A 15,324-nucleotide genomic window follows, 5' to 3' on the forward strand; every position below is an offset into this window, starting at 1 on the left:
CTCTGTGACTTGCTTGACCTGAGTTAAAGTCAAGTACATTGTCAGGGAGTGGAAATTGTGCAAGTGGAAGGAGTCAAGACTGGCGTGGCTACCCCCGTGTAGGCATCATGTTTCTGAAACTTGTTTTCCTCATATTGATGCTGGTCTGTGTCTTGTCCCAGGAATGTAAGGATAGTGACTTGAGATAAGGGCTTCCCATAGTAGTTTGGAAGAAGAATTTACTAAGCTAAAGACTTAACTCTACGGATACAATTACATGCCTGAAAGACAGAAAGTAATACAGACACTGCCCAAAGAGCTTAGAGCTTAGGAAGAAACCATTACCCTTTTCAAAATAAATAAATAAATAAATAAATAAAAATAGAGCTTTGCTAGAGAGACAAGGGCTGTTTATCTGAAACCAAAACAGAGGACAGTTTGCACTTACATGGATTTCCCAACCCCGAAATTTCTACATTGATTATGTAGACTTTTTTTTTTTCAGATGTCAAGAGTCTCATCTGTGGTGACATCGTTAGGTCTCTGCCTATTATTTCTTTTCATATACTAAAACTGTTGAGTTAATCCTTTTCCTATTTTAGCATTAGAAAATTTCACTCAACTGAAGATGTGTTTTTCAGCTGACATAATGGGAAAAGGTTTAGCTCATCCTAAAATAGTGTTTGTTGGGCTATATTCTTTCAGGACTTCTCTTGTAAGTTTGATGTTTTAAGAAACTATTAATAATAATCTCTCTGTCTCAGAGTTATAAATAAATGTGTTCCACATCACTACACACTGGGCACACTTGGACTCCATGTATTCAGAGATGAGCCAAGTGGATCTTTACCCTTGAGGGGTTTCCTTTTTAATGAGGGAGTGAGAACTCAGATACCTAGCCATGTGTAAGAGGATAGATTGCTAAACTCACACAGATACATACCTACACTCAGCTACACAGCCACCTATGTCTGCTTGGCCTGAGGGTGTTCACAGCAGAAGGCTCTGTGAGGAGTGGGAACTTAATCTTGGAGGGAACTATGAATTTCGAGATGGGAGAATTGAGGAAGGAATAGCCTATTTTTGAATATTAACTTTGCGATCTCTTTTTTGTTAGAAAGTAGGTCTCGTTGGACAGCAGCAAAAAGTTGTGTACATTAATCTGTTACTTTGCATGACCTCTGGGTTCAGTACTTTCTGGGATACCCTTTAGCTTGCTAGGCAGCCTGTTGTGGAAGCTGTTTCCATAATCTGCTCTTCGCTGATGAGAAAGCACAAGACCTAGAGAGGTTAGGTAACTTCCCAGAACCACACAGCTCATTTGTGGGTAGGGCAGGACTAATAAGCGGCGGTTTCTTCTGTCTATGGTAGGTGTAAGGCTATCTTACTTAAGGGTAGGAATTCACACGGTCAGCTTGCTAGGAGGATCTATTGACTGTGTGGTGCAGTTCCACCTCCTGCATGGTTTTCTTTGCAAGAATCAAGTATGCCTTCCTATAAATCTGTGCATCTCCTAGTGATGCTTCCTGGTGAGCAGTTTGGCCTTTTGAATTTAGAGTCAGGCTGTTTGGGGTTTGACTCCTGGATCTACTGCTGATGGTTTTGTAACGTTGGAAAAGCTACTACTGCATTATCAGCTTGGGTTTCTCATATGTAAAAGTGCGTCAGTCTTGCCAACATGGGATCTTTGTGAGAATTAAGTAGTGTATGTAGCGCAGTGTTTGGTACTCAGCCATCTAGGTGGTAATAGTATTATTTCTTGAGCAACTTTAATTTTGTGCTTCAAAAGCTGATCTGTATTCCATATCAGACACCTGGCCGTCAAAGCATCGAGGCAATTGATAATAGTGGTGTTTATTGTTGCTGTATTGATGGCTACTATTTAAAAAAAAAAAAACAGCCTAAAATAGAACAGGGCTGATCTAAGAAAACTCCCAGTAATGAGTGAATCCTTTTTCCTGTCTATTTCTATTCTCTCCTATATATATATTCTCTTCCTAAACTATTGTCTTTGATGTATAACCTCCGTCACTTTCTGAGGGCCCCCCATTATTTACTATGTCAGTTCAACAAATTAAATGTACACCTATTGAACAGCCCAAGGTGTGCAAAATAGGATTAAATACCATTGGCTTCACCTTCCTACCTCGCTGCAGTTTTGTTTACTTTCCTAATCAACTAGTCTTTGCTTTTTGCTAAGGTGGCGAGACCTACCTTTCTGTGCTTTAGCAGAACTTGCTGCCTGCCCACGAGAGCCTTTTAAGATAAACCTACCCCAAAGCACGTGGTAATACCTGCATAAAACCCTGACTTTATGAAATAGCTCTTATAATCACAGATCTTTTAAGTATCAGGGTGCTACAGCCTCTATTGTCTGGGCCTCATGGTGGCAGGTTTACTGTAGGTTGCTTTCTCTTGTTCTCTGATGCTTCACTTCTCTCTATTTTCTCATCCTAACTCTGTTATGCCCTGGACTGCATCTCAAGGTTGCACATCTCCGGTGCATTGCAAGTGCTTGGTACAATGATGCTGTATGCTTCTTACAGGATTCGTGTTGCACATGCTCTGAAGTGATTTTTGATGCCTCATCCCTTTCATTAAAAGCAACCACCAGCTCGCTTTTCTGTAGTAGCTGCCTTGGCCACGGTAGTCCATTAACTAGAAGTGGGTATTGTTCACCTAAGAGAGCCATCTCACTGTATTATCGCATATCTGATCTGATGAATTGGTTATAAATTATCCTGATAATTAACGAAGATCCACTTTTTTAAAAAAAATGCCAAAAATATCAGCTAATAATCAGGATTATAATAAGACTCCATGAAGTGAATCTTTCAGTATTTTTAGCAAGGTATTTTTGAGGCCCTGTAACTTGAAGTAACTACCTTTCAAAGACTACTTTGAAAGGTATTTGGGGAACTGAGCGCTCATCATTTTCAGAGTGTTCCTTATCTTAGTTGTCACCTGAGGCAGATGCGAGCTTAAGGCTCTTATCCATTTCAAATGCTGCCAAGGTATTGAGTTAGAAGTTGGAACAAAACCAAAAACGATTTCCTCTCACAGATCAGATCTCTCAGGCAGTTCTGAAAGCAGCCAGGGCCACTGAGAACAAAAGAGAAGCGTTTCCCCTCCATGTTTCAGGACAGGCTAATACCAGCCTAAACGCTTTGCCATTATGGGAGTGTGAGCTAGTCGCCTATCTTGGTAGATGGAGAATGGCTCTTCACCCCGAGGGCTTATCTGCGAATTCAGTTTGACAGCTAACAGCCAGCAGTACTTGAGCCCTTATAAAACACTCGTGTCCCTTTGCTGTTAGTGGCATGAGATCAGCCACTTCGGAGTCACAGTTCTGAGTGTCTAAAACGATGACGACACTGGGAGCCTTTTGCCTTCTTCCTCTTGTGCGTCTTCTGCTTTGTGTCTGTCTGTCTCACGCATGCATCCACTGTTCGAGGCTGTGTCTAGCACAACGCCCTACTTCGCAGCACTTTCCTACTGTCTGCTGCTGTTCCTATCCTGGCTCAGTTAGCATCACTCGTGAAAAATTGAAAACCCAGTGCTTAATTCAAGAATTTTTATCCATCTTACAGTCTGGCCACATATTAACCCCAAAATTTAAAGAACTGTGTTTTGTTTGTTTGTTTGGTTTTTTTTCTTTCTTTCTTTTTTTTCAAGACAGGGTTTCTTTATGTTAGCCATGGCTGTCCTGGACTCACCTGGCTAGAAGTAAACTGTTAAGTGAGACTTTTATTCTTTTTCTAATTCTTTTTTTTTTCCCAAGCATATCCAGAATTAAGTAATTAAATTTTGGATATTTGACCAACTACAATATGTTTTATGACTCTTAAAGTTCTCCCAAGGTTCAATTGCAAGGCTGCTTACTGAACTCGGACTCTCAGTCCTTTGTGTAGACGAGGGTAAGGATGATGAGACCGTCAGACAGGGATTAGAGAGGCCGTGGTAGATGCCAGGACAGTGGGAAGGAAGGCCTGTCCTCTACAGTACCGAGGCAGTACCACTGGCCACACATGCAGAAATGCTTATCAGGAGAAAGCATGCCTGGGCGTGCAAAGAGAACCAGGAAAATAAACGGAAAGTCAGCGATAAGACAGGAGGAAACTATCACAGAGTTTGTTTGACATGCATGATTTCTCAAAAAGGTGTGAAAATTGGACACCAAGGAGTTAGGGTAAAATAACTGAGCCATTTGTGAAGGCTTATGGGAAGTAGTTCAGTACAGGGGTAGGAAGGGCAGGACTGTGGGTAAGGGGAATGAGTGTGTGAGAATTTTTTGGCCTTTGAACAGGAGAGAGCTGGGCATCCATTGTAGACCAGAGATGAAGGGAATTAGGGACTGGGCTGGGCTGTGACTGCACAGGTGGGAAGGATAATGCAGGATGACGTCATGGTGGAACAACATACAGTGTCAGGAAAGCGAGGGAGTCTAGGGTGGGTCCAGCTTTGAACTTTAACCAAGACGATGATAAGAGAATATTCCTGGAAAATGGCATTGGGTTTATACAAACATGGCAGTGGAGAGCTCTGTCACTATCGTGCATTTTGTGGCCATCTTGGAAGATTTACTTCACCATGGGCTGGCATTATTAAATCTCTGCTCTGCTGTTACATTCTTAGTTGTTCAGATCTGTTTATTTATGCTCTTAACTTGAGTCCAAAAACTTCCCTTTTCACTCTTCTGGTTTTTTCTTCACCAGGGTTAAGATATTAACTTGTTACTGAATATCAATATTATTTGGGTCACTTACTGTTCTGGTTGACCTAAGGTTTATTTGTTTTGTTTGTTTGTTTTGTTTTGTTTTTTTGCATAAAAGCTAGAAGAAAATTCCAGTGTAACTTTAAAACTTCTCTCACTATAATTGTTCCTAGGCACACTTTTCAAAAGACTGCAGGGAATAAAATCTTTCAACAACCTGACATCCATCTTTAGATTCTTTAGTTAAGGGGAAACATCAGAAAATTAAGCGGTATGCAGAGTAACAAGTTACAAAGTTCTAAAAATACAGAAAGCTTGAGCTACTTTTCTCAAAAGGAGTTAGTTACTGTTTATCCTGAGCCTCTAAAAGCAATCTCAGGGGTTGTTTGATTGATACCTCATATTGTATTCACAGTGGTCTAAAATATATGCTGATTCTAAACAGTTTACGGAACGATAATGGAGAAAGAAGAAAAGCTTAGCAGTTCTTTTTTATTGCAGAGTACGGAAGACTTGGACGCGGCTGCAAGAGGCACAGATCTGGGGGAGATCTGACAGCTTGCTGAAATTATACAATAGTGTTGTTTTCGTTACTTTTATTTTTCTTAAAAGAGGAATTTGGAATTGGGATGATTCAAACCGGTGCCTGACAGAAGTGATGATATATTGATAATCAGACTCCATCTTTCACCATCAGGCCTGTCCAGTTTTCCAATTTCCCCACGCTTCAGACCACTCCCATAGAGCCCACTTTGCGAACGCTCAAGTCTGTTGAGCTGCTTGTCTTTGCCTTACTATCCCTGTTCAGGATGTCGCTTCCTCTAGCTTTGTCCCCCATCCTCTATAACAGCCTGGTCTCTGTGGGTCCCAATTTGTGGTTAGTCTTGTACAGATGCATGGCAATATGATGCCTCCTACTTGTCTTCGTATACTTGGCTGATAAGACACATCCTTACATGGGAATGTCCAGTGGTCCCACTGTCCATCTTCAACAGCCACCAGCCCTCGAGCTTGGCAACAAGGCCAGTGGCACAGCAACCTGCAGTTGGAATGCGCACACTCTCTGTGTCTGAACTTCTCTCTATACGCACTACGGTCAGCACATTTTTACCGTTGGTTGCTTGAATTTCGTAGGCACTTCTCTCTCTTGATGTCTTTGTCCTGAACAATCTTCCTGATGGGATACTCTCCTTCTTCCTGGAGCTTTCTTCTCAAACTGTGCATTTCCATTAGGGGGATGTGCTGTCCTTAAAGCCATCCCCACTTACAGTATTCTTTACTGACCTTGAGTTCTAAAAGCTTTTGTTGTTTGTTGTTTAGATTTCTTACCAACATTAAGTTTGGTCTACTTTATGGTATTGAACTATATGTTTCTTTAAAAGAAAGAGATTTCTTTATTTTTATTCTTAATTATGTGTGTGCAGCTATGTATGCATGTATCTGTACAGAGGCTATGGAGGCCAGGAGAGAGCATCGGACTCTGGTTTGGAGTTATAGGAAGTTGTAAGTATCCTGCCATGATGCTAGGAACCAAACTCTGGCTCACTGCAAGAGCAGTGTGTGCTCTTAACTGCTGAACTGTTTCTCTGGCCATTGCCAAGGATTTCCTAAGGGCAGGAATCTTGTCTACTGTGGTATTTTCTAGCTCAGGGGTCAACAGATTAGCCCATGGCTGATTTGTCTTACAAATGTTTCATTGGAACAAGGCCACACTCATTAGTTTATGCGCATTTCTCATGGCTGCTTTCCTGCCACGAAGGCAGAGTTTGGCAATTGCAACAGAGATCATAGGGCCCACAAAACTTGAAATAGTTATTATCAGCCAGTAAAGTGTGTCCTGTCCCTTGCGCTGAAGTCTTGCTTTTCAAAGTGGGATTTCAGGATCCTTGAATATTTCTAATATTCATTCATGGAGTTTGAAAAGTACTACAATTTTCTTCAATGTAGTTTAATCAGAGCAGTATTTCTCAGCAGATTGAACACAGACAGAAGCAAACCTTAGAATCCAACTACATTTCATACATCTATGTAGTAAACAAATTTGTAAACATTTGAGTGATATTCTTTTACTGGTTTAGAAAAATTATTTTACATGAAAGAGGTTACTTATGTAATACATTTATTATTTTATAGTTAACGAATGGATATTATTATTATTGTTCTTATTAATTATTATTATTTATTTACTGATGTGCTAAATGTTAGTAGTTAGTGCCCATGTAAGTAAATACTCTTACTTCTTGTTCTCTCTTTTCCGTGTGTGTGTGTGTGTGTGTGTGTGTGTGTGTGTGTGTGTGTGTCTATGTGTGTGTGTGTGTGTACACTAGAGGTTGATGTGTGGTGTCTTTATTGTTCTCCATTTCATTTTTTTACACAGGGTTACTCAGTGACAGTAGAGCTCACTGATTGGCTGGGCTGGCTGGCCAGTGAGCTCCAGGGCTGCCTCTCTCGACCCCACCCTCGCAACTCAGGGGTTACAGACACCCGGATTTCATGTGGTGCTGGGGATCCAAACAGGTGCTCATGCCTGCACAGCAAATTGTTTGCCCACTGAGCCGTCTTCCCAGCCCTGACAGTCCTTAATGGTTAAATGCGTAAAGACACTCTGAGACCAAGAACTCCGGTAACTGCCACTATGTTGTGTCTAACAGAGTAGATTATCTATAGCAATAAAGCCACAAGGTAGAATGAGTGAATTAGCCAAACTATATTGTTGACAGTATGAAACTAAGGAAAGCATAGTGAAAATAACTGAAAATATATTGAAAGGGAAAGATACTAAAATGCAGTAATATATCTACTGTAAGTTTGTGACTTTGCTCCTCTTGGGCCCTCCAAGAATATTAATGAGGGACTTTATGGGTGGGCACATCTTGTGGGACTAGGAATCAGGTCTTCCTGATCTTCTCTCTTTGCTGAGTTCATGACAACTCATAGCCAGGATGGGCTATAATATGCAACAGTGACAACTAACCCTCTAAAGCTCAGTTGCTTAATCCCTCACCATTTTGTTTAATATATAACTTTTGAAAAAATATTTATGATGCTATATACTAACATAGATCTTCAGTGGCTGTACCCACCATCCTCACACAGGATCCACACTCAATCTCAGCTTCCATAGTCACTTTGACACTGTGTAAGACATACCGAGATGCACAAGTTGCCTCTTGCTTGTAGCCAACAGTGACACATGCCATTCTCATGTGCATTCATGTGACACTATGAACCATGTGACTACACTGAGCTTTAGAGAATGCTTACTCTCTCATGTTCTCAGAAGCTGTAGATTCAGACACTAAGCACTGCATAGGTGTTATGACAACCACTCAAAGCACAACAAGAATTATAGCCTTGACTTTGCAGGCATCCCTCTTGGCACAGCTGAGTGCCCTATAATCCAGTATGCAGAGATCTCCTGTGTGTTCTTGCAAGTGGAAGGTGGAGGTTTGTTCATAATGAGGGAGTGCAGGGTGAAGAGCTACCAGTGTGACTGTGGCTTTACAGGGGACTTGGGAGGTAGACTAGATTAATTTGAAACTGAGGGAGAATCTTCCATGCAAATATACAATAAAGTACCATTACTAGGCCAAACAATGTCTAGATCTAATTACTGGAGACAACAGAAAACCCAACTACTTGAATTAGTATGTCTGTGCACATGTGCGTGAGGGAGACAGAAGGAGAAGCAAACGCAATATTCTAGTTGCAGATACCAATTTCCAAGTTAATAATAAAATTTCCTCTTGGCAGCAAATAGTGGAATTATACTTTAATTCAGAAACAGGGCTTTTCTCCTTGCGGTAAGCTGAAAATCTGTGATGTTTACAGTTGTCCTTTTAATTCAGATTTTACTTCTGCTCCTCCCTTGAATGCATCCTGAAGACCTTCATCCATCCTCTTACCGACCCCTCAATACCCTGCATGTAGGATGTCGGTTTGTCCTTCATCATCCAAAAGTTTCTGTTTCTTTACTTCCCGGAACTGAGATCTGTATTATTAGGACCACTGGAAATGAGAATACTCAACTGACCCCCCAGAAGAAAGGCCCTGTTTCTGAAGATTCTGCCAGCAGTTTTCTTCTGCTCTGAGTCCTTACCTCCTATGGGGACCATTTCAGTTGTCTCTTTCTTCCCCTGCCTTTGTCCTTCTTTCCTTTACAGAATTCACCTTTCACAATCACCCCAAGAATCCACATGTACTTGAGCTGCATGTGTGCACACAGCACTCTGCTGAGAACCCTTTAGTGAGTGCCCTATTATTTGTCAGTCCAAGTTCACATTTCCCAGTCCAGCTGATAATGGTAACACCAAGCCTGGATTCACCAGTCTGTGTGGTGCTCCTTAACTTGGTCTCTGCTCAACTCCATGAATCGTCGTTTTATTTTTCTGCCCTTGCATTATAATCTCAAATAACTTACATTTTCAAAAATGTTGACTTAATGCTTTTCAGTCTATCAGTTATTCCTGCTTCTTCATCAGCCCACAGTGACGTGCTTAGATTTGCTCTATTACTAGGTCTCATTTCCTCCAAGAAGACCCCTTTTCCATACCTTTCTTTGCTCTCCCTCCCAGCCATCAAAGCTGCCTCATTCATGCCCTTAGACTTACCCTCCCCACCTCTGCTGATCTTTCATTACATCATAATGTTTATATTTCCTTCATTGCTGACAAAAGGGCCTAAAAAGAGCCCCAAACACATCCCATTTATCTTTGTATGCCTGCTGCCAAGCATGGTGTCAGTTACAGTTGGCCTGGACCAGTTCATCCACCCGATTCTTGCATGACTAAGTTACTTGTTAATGGTGCACTTTCAGCAACACTTCTACCTCTGTCGTTCCCTCTAGATTGGCTTAGAGAAGATCTTTTCTGATCATCTTTAAAAGCTTATTCAGTCTGAAACCAAGAAGGGAAGTAGATAGTAGACAGGTGACATATCTAAACCAGAATGCGCAGTTGCCATTAGCTGAGACCAACCATTCAGTAGGCCCTCTTAGTCCTGACTATTCTGAAAAAGCAAAGCATGATAACGAGTAATGACACATTTCTCCAAGTCAGATAGCTTACCTTGTTGATGCACGCTTAGTTTTTTATTCATTTAGTTTATGGTGATGGTAGGGTGGAGACTCTTACTGGACCATGGGTTGTGATTATGCTGCATAGGTTGGAAGATTTTTTTCTCTTTTTTCATCATTAAAAGAAGTTTTTTGAAATGAAAATATAATTACAATATTCCCTCCTTCTCTTTTCTCCCTCCAACACCTCTTTTATATTATCCACCTTGCTTTCTCTCAAATTCATGACTCCCTTTTAAAAAAACAATTGTGGTTGCAGACATATACACTTGTATACATATACATAGAGCTGCCATTGCTTGCTCCAGATGTTGGGAAGGCAGCTGTGACGAGTATGATTTACGCAGCATGGTTTCCACAAAGCCTTGGTGGCTCAGTGAAGCTAAGTATTTGTGCTAGTCATGGGGTCTTTGCAAATAAATATTCCAGACCCCTTTCCTTCTGAGCATGCATATGAGGGCTTGCCTTCCTTGCCCACTTAGAGTTAGGTGTGAGTGGCTTCATTGATGAGAAAACGTGAGCAGAAGTGACTGGTGTCCTTTCCAGAAGCTTCTAGAGTTGGCACCTGCTTGGCGAGCTCCCTTTTGGCAGAGCAGCAGTGATCTAGAGAGTTGGCTTTGTGTACCAGGGTCCTGGCTTAGGAGAGGTGTTGAAATGGGGCTTCCTCCAGTCTCATATGCTCTCTGTGTGAGCGAGCAGCAAGTCGTTCTGGTGGCAAGCCGAGAGGCTCTGCGCTGGTCCTTCACTGTGACTGGTCTGGCAGAATGGTCTGTGGTCACCTGTCGGTGGGAAGACCCACGTCGGACTCAGCCATGCTGCAGAGTTCTGATGGCGCTCTTCCTGTTCACTCCTTCATCTGCTTAGCATTTCTCAGATCTCAGGGTTCTCTTCCCTCAGCCATGGTCGTCCCGTCTGGTAACAAGAGCTGGGCTCACCAGTAACTCCATTTTGCTGTTTTGAGTTAGGAAACAACATTCCTGGTCTTGTTTTCAGTGATAGCCATCCAAGGGTAATTTTTTTCTGGAATGCTTCTGGTTTTTAAGGTTCATTCTTAGAAATTGCAGGAAACTGTTAGAATATGGGCCACTTTGGGCACTACTATGGGCTGTGGTCAGCTTTTACGTTAGGACGTCAAAAACTTCCTAAAGATGTTCTTCTGATAGTAACTGTGGTTAAAAATAGGCATATTGTCTATGTAACCATACTGAAAGGAATAATATCAGCATCCTTTTTGAGGAAGAACATGGTAAATCCAATGATAAGGACCACTTTTTCTTTGATGAAAAACACTAGGTTGAAAATCAATTCTTCCAGCACACATTTGCTCTGGGGCTCTGGGTTAAGGAATTACTGTGAGTGTTGAGGCTTAATGCATTTACCCAACTTCCAAATGATATCTTTTAATAATTTCTTCTCTATAGTTCTGGGGGAAATGCATATAACTTACAAGAAAAAGCCATACAGATATTATGGTGCTATATTAATTTATTCAGACTGCCAGTTTCCAGCTGGTAAGCACAGTGCTTGCCTTCTGGTGGCTACCAAGTAGACCTGTTTGTCATCAAGAATGACACTTGTGGCAAACGTATCCTATCCTGAGCGGAGTGAGAGATACTTGTAGATATGCAGTCCACACCTGGAGGAGGAGGAGGACCCAGAACTGTAGAGGTGAACAGGTAACTGGAGGTCTAGACTTGTCCATGCTTGGCTGGTTCACAAGACTTGGCTTACAATAACCATGGAGACGGAGGAAGGCAGGCTTCACTTTGCTTCTTTAGAAGAGAGCTCTAGTCCGTCTGGGTCAGCATTTCTGTGAAGGAGATACTGGCTTCAGGACTCCTGATACTTTTGGGTGAGACTGGAGGGTATTTTTTGCAACCCAGTTATTTTCCAAGGAAATCATGACCAGATATGGTCTTAAGGTCAGACCATAAAGCTGCTTGATTGGGGGAAGATACAGTCCTTAGAATGACGATGCAAGGTATGTCAAAGGCATGGTGTGCCTTTGCACACTTCAGTTTGGAGGGGAAAGAGGTATCAGTGACTAGCTTTCAAGTGCTAGAGAATTACAAAACACAGCAAAGGCCTCTGTGTTTGAGAAGATGCACGTGCCTTCAAAGAGGACCAATAGAAGATATGTGTAGTTCAGTGGACAGCATCTCCTTATGAGTACATCAATGCTTCAGTTGGTACCTTGATGTTATATTCTTCCTGACTCCTTAGTCCATGCACATTATAGCCTAGCTGGGATTTGTGGTCATGGACCACCTGTAAGAATGAACTTTGTTGTGATAAAATAAATGTGTCACTTCATTAAGTGGGAAATTTCCTGTCACCAAAAACATATAAGCAGGAAGTTGGCAATATCTAGTTAGCAGAGAAAAATCAGCCTGGTGAGAAATGGTGAGATGATCTCCATTTACCCTTTGTTTGTGAGCCTACAAGCCAAATGCAGTGCAATTAGGACACCAGCCTTCCTGGGGCCCTTCCCTGGGGGACGTCTAAATTTATTGTGCCCTCTCTACTGAATTCCTGATCCTGACAGTAGTAAGCCTGTGAGGAAATTCTGGTACTTGGTGAGAGGAAATTCTAAGTTTGAAACTCATTCACGTTACTCTGATGTGTTTCCCTTTCCCTCTTCTTTCCTTTGTCCTGGCTCGGCAGAAAATGGAGTTTTGAGAAATTACCTTTGTTCACTGGTTTAAGCAATCTTTAACCAACATAACTAGACCCAGTGAGGCATTTTTGTGCTCTCTGCTGCTTCTGGTTTTTATTTTTTGTGTGATGCTTCTTGTGTTCCACCGCTCGCTCTTCTGCCAGCCACTTCATTCTCCTCTGTGCGAATTCAGTAAGAAACACAGTCAGTGGCGGATGCTAGAATAAACACCAGACTCTCCGTGCAGAAGATACCAGCAAGTGCCACCAAAGGCCTTTCTAGACCCGAGTCTGGGGGTGAGGCTCAGTTTGTAGAGCATTTGCCTATCATTCATGAAGCTCTGGGGTCTGTTCCCGGCACCACATAAAATTTGGTATGCCAGTGACTTCCTATAATTCTTTTTGAAAAATATATTTTATTAATTTATTCATATTACAACTCAATTGTTATCCCATCCCTTGTATCCTCCCATTCCTCCCTCCCTCCCATTTTTCCCTTACTCCTCTCCCTTATGACTATGACTGAGGGAGACCTCCTCCCTCTGTATATGCTCATAGGGTATCAAGTCTCTTCTTGCGACCCAGATCTAGCCAATGGACAGGACGTTCATCACAGATAGCAGATTTTCTATAATTCTAACAACACTCCTACAGGGAGGCACGAAGACCAGACGTTTGATGTTAACCTTGGGTACAGAAGGCTAGTCTGAGCAATCTGAGTCCTCATTGCCACAATGACAGCCAACCTAAAAACCAACCAACCAACCAACCAACAAACAAACCCCTGAAGACCCTTTTAGACCTACAATGTGTTGAATGGAAGTAAGTTAAGTTCATCTGTGTAGCTTTCCCTTTCCTCCCCACCCCTCCCTCTCTCCTCTCCCTTCCCTCATCCCCTCTCCTCCCCTCCCTCCCCTTCCCTTTTTTTCTCTGCTTCTTTCATCCATTTTTCTACTAGGGAGTCAGTGTAGGCCTTACACATACATGGCAAGTATTCTACCCCTGAGCTATATTCCAAGACTCCTCCCAACTTTCATTTTTAATTTTGAGGAAAGGTCTTACTCTGTTCTGTGGGCTGGCCTTGAATATGCTCTGTAGGCCAGATAGACCTAGAATATGTGATCTTCCGGCCCTAGCCTTTTGAATAGATGGAATTACAGACATGTATCCCCCAGTTGGGGCTTATGTTGGTTTCTTTAACAAATAACTACTGCTGACCTTTGCCCTCAGTGAGGCATCTCTCAGAGTGAAGCTAATGAAGCTGTCTATCACACAGAAGCTCTCTGCAGTCTCACCTTCGGCCCGAAGTGACCTCACATCCCCTGTGTGACGATGAACACTTCTTCAGAGCCTCAGTGCCCATGTTCTGATGTCTAACTCAGCTTCAGCTCCCACCACTGGGCGGGAATTAGAAGGACAACGTCCTTGTTCTCCGCACTCATCTTCTAGGACTGGAAAAATCCAAATGATAAGTTGATCTGGAACCCCGACCACAGCCATTTTAGTTGACAGTTTCCATTGAGGTCAATGGGGATCATGAAAAGAAACAAAACAAAACAAAATAAAACAAATTACCTGTTATTGAAAGCCTGAGCAGGATATTAACTCATGTGTTTTCTTGTTTATTGCTTACGGCAATTTTATCATGAGATACTGTCCCATTTTAATCCTTTTCTTATGCTAACTTAGTCTTCTTTCCATTGTACCTCTTTAAATTTTTTCTCTGAATATGTCCAGTAGGCATATCCCAGAAAAGTGAAATTTGACCCACTATTTGAACTTTTTACCTAGCCCTCCCCACCCATGATCCAGTTAAAATAATAGTGGTCAGTTAATATTGGGCATGTTTGGGTTATAGAGTGAAATATTCATATACCTTCAGAACTTCTTAAAACTCTCTCTATATATACACACACGCGTGTGTGTGTGTGTGTGTGTGTGTGTGTGTGAGCATGTGACTTAAAAGTTGGATACTTCCTCTCCATATATATATATACATATATATATACACACACATACAGATATAAATATAGATATGTGTAACTTAGAAGTTGTATACTTCCTCTCTCTCTCTCTCTCTCTCTCTCTCTCTCTCTCTCTCTCTCTGTATGTGTGTGTGTGTGTGACTTAGAAGTTGAATACTTCCAACTGAGAGGAGCTGGCAGCTGAGTGAGGGTACATGCATGTACAGCAAAGTAAGTAAATAATCCCAGACTCACTTTAGTTCAGACCAGAATTCTCCAGGCTATCTCTAGAGTCACCAAAAGCTGTGAGGTTGTCATACCATTGGGTCCTAGCTACCACTTCAGTTGAAAGCGAACACATGGGCATAGCCAGGAATATTTGTGTCCCGACTTCATCCCCTTAGATTTCAGGCACTTTAATCTGGAGAGCCTCCAGAGCCATATGAGCTTGAAGGCATTTGTGTCTTCTGTGTCTGCTCCTAGCATTGGGGGAGGGTGTGTGTGGTTTGTATTCATTGGCTGTACCTGAGGTCAGTAAGGCCATGGAGAATGACTGGATGGAGAGGCCAGTGTCAGTGCCTCTCCTAGGTTTTGTGAATCATAAACCAGAGAACAGAGTGTAGGCCCAGAGAGTATGTGTTAACCTTTTATGGTTCTGTGCATACATCTGTCCTTATCTGTACATATGCTCAGCCACTGTATCTACACTTACGTATTTATTTGCCTGCAGATACAGGGCTATGAAAATGGCTTGCTTTGCACACATGCACATACTTCTATGCTGTAAGGGATTTTGCTGACTAATAATATAGATTTGAGTCATTGATAATTCAGACAGAGCTTGTGGGAAAATGCCTATAATTTTTAATTATGTAAGGAATATGACAGGGAGGATGCTAAACTATTTAAAATGTAATTCTGTTTTCCATAAAGTTTTC

General features: G+C 41.9%; 1 protein-coding gene across 6 annotated transcripts in view; it reads left to right on the top strand.

Annotated features, from left to right (window-relative positions):
• Positions 1-15,324, top strand: part of Slc4a4 (solute carrier family 4 member 4) — a 321,412-nt gene that overhangs the window by 162,795 nt on the left and 143,293 nt on the right. The window lies entirely within an intron of this gene.

This window comes from Acomys russatus, chromosome 28 (genome assembly GCF_903995435.1).
Source record: "Acomys russatus chromosome 28, mAcoRus1.1, whole genome shotgun sequence".
Lineage (NCBI taxonomy): Eukaryota > Metazoa > Chordata > Mammalia > Rodentia > Muridae > Acomys > Acomys russatus.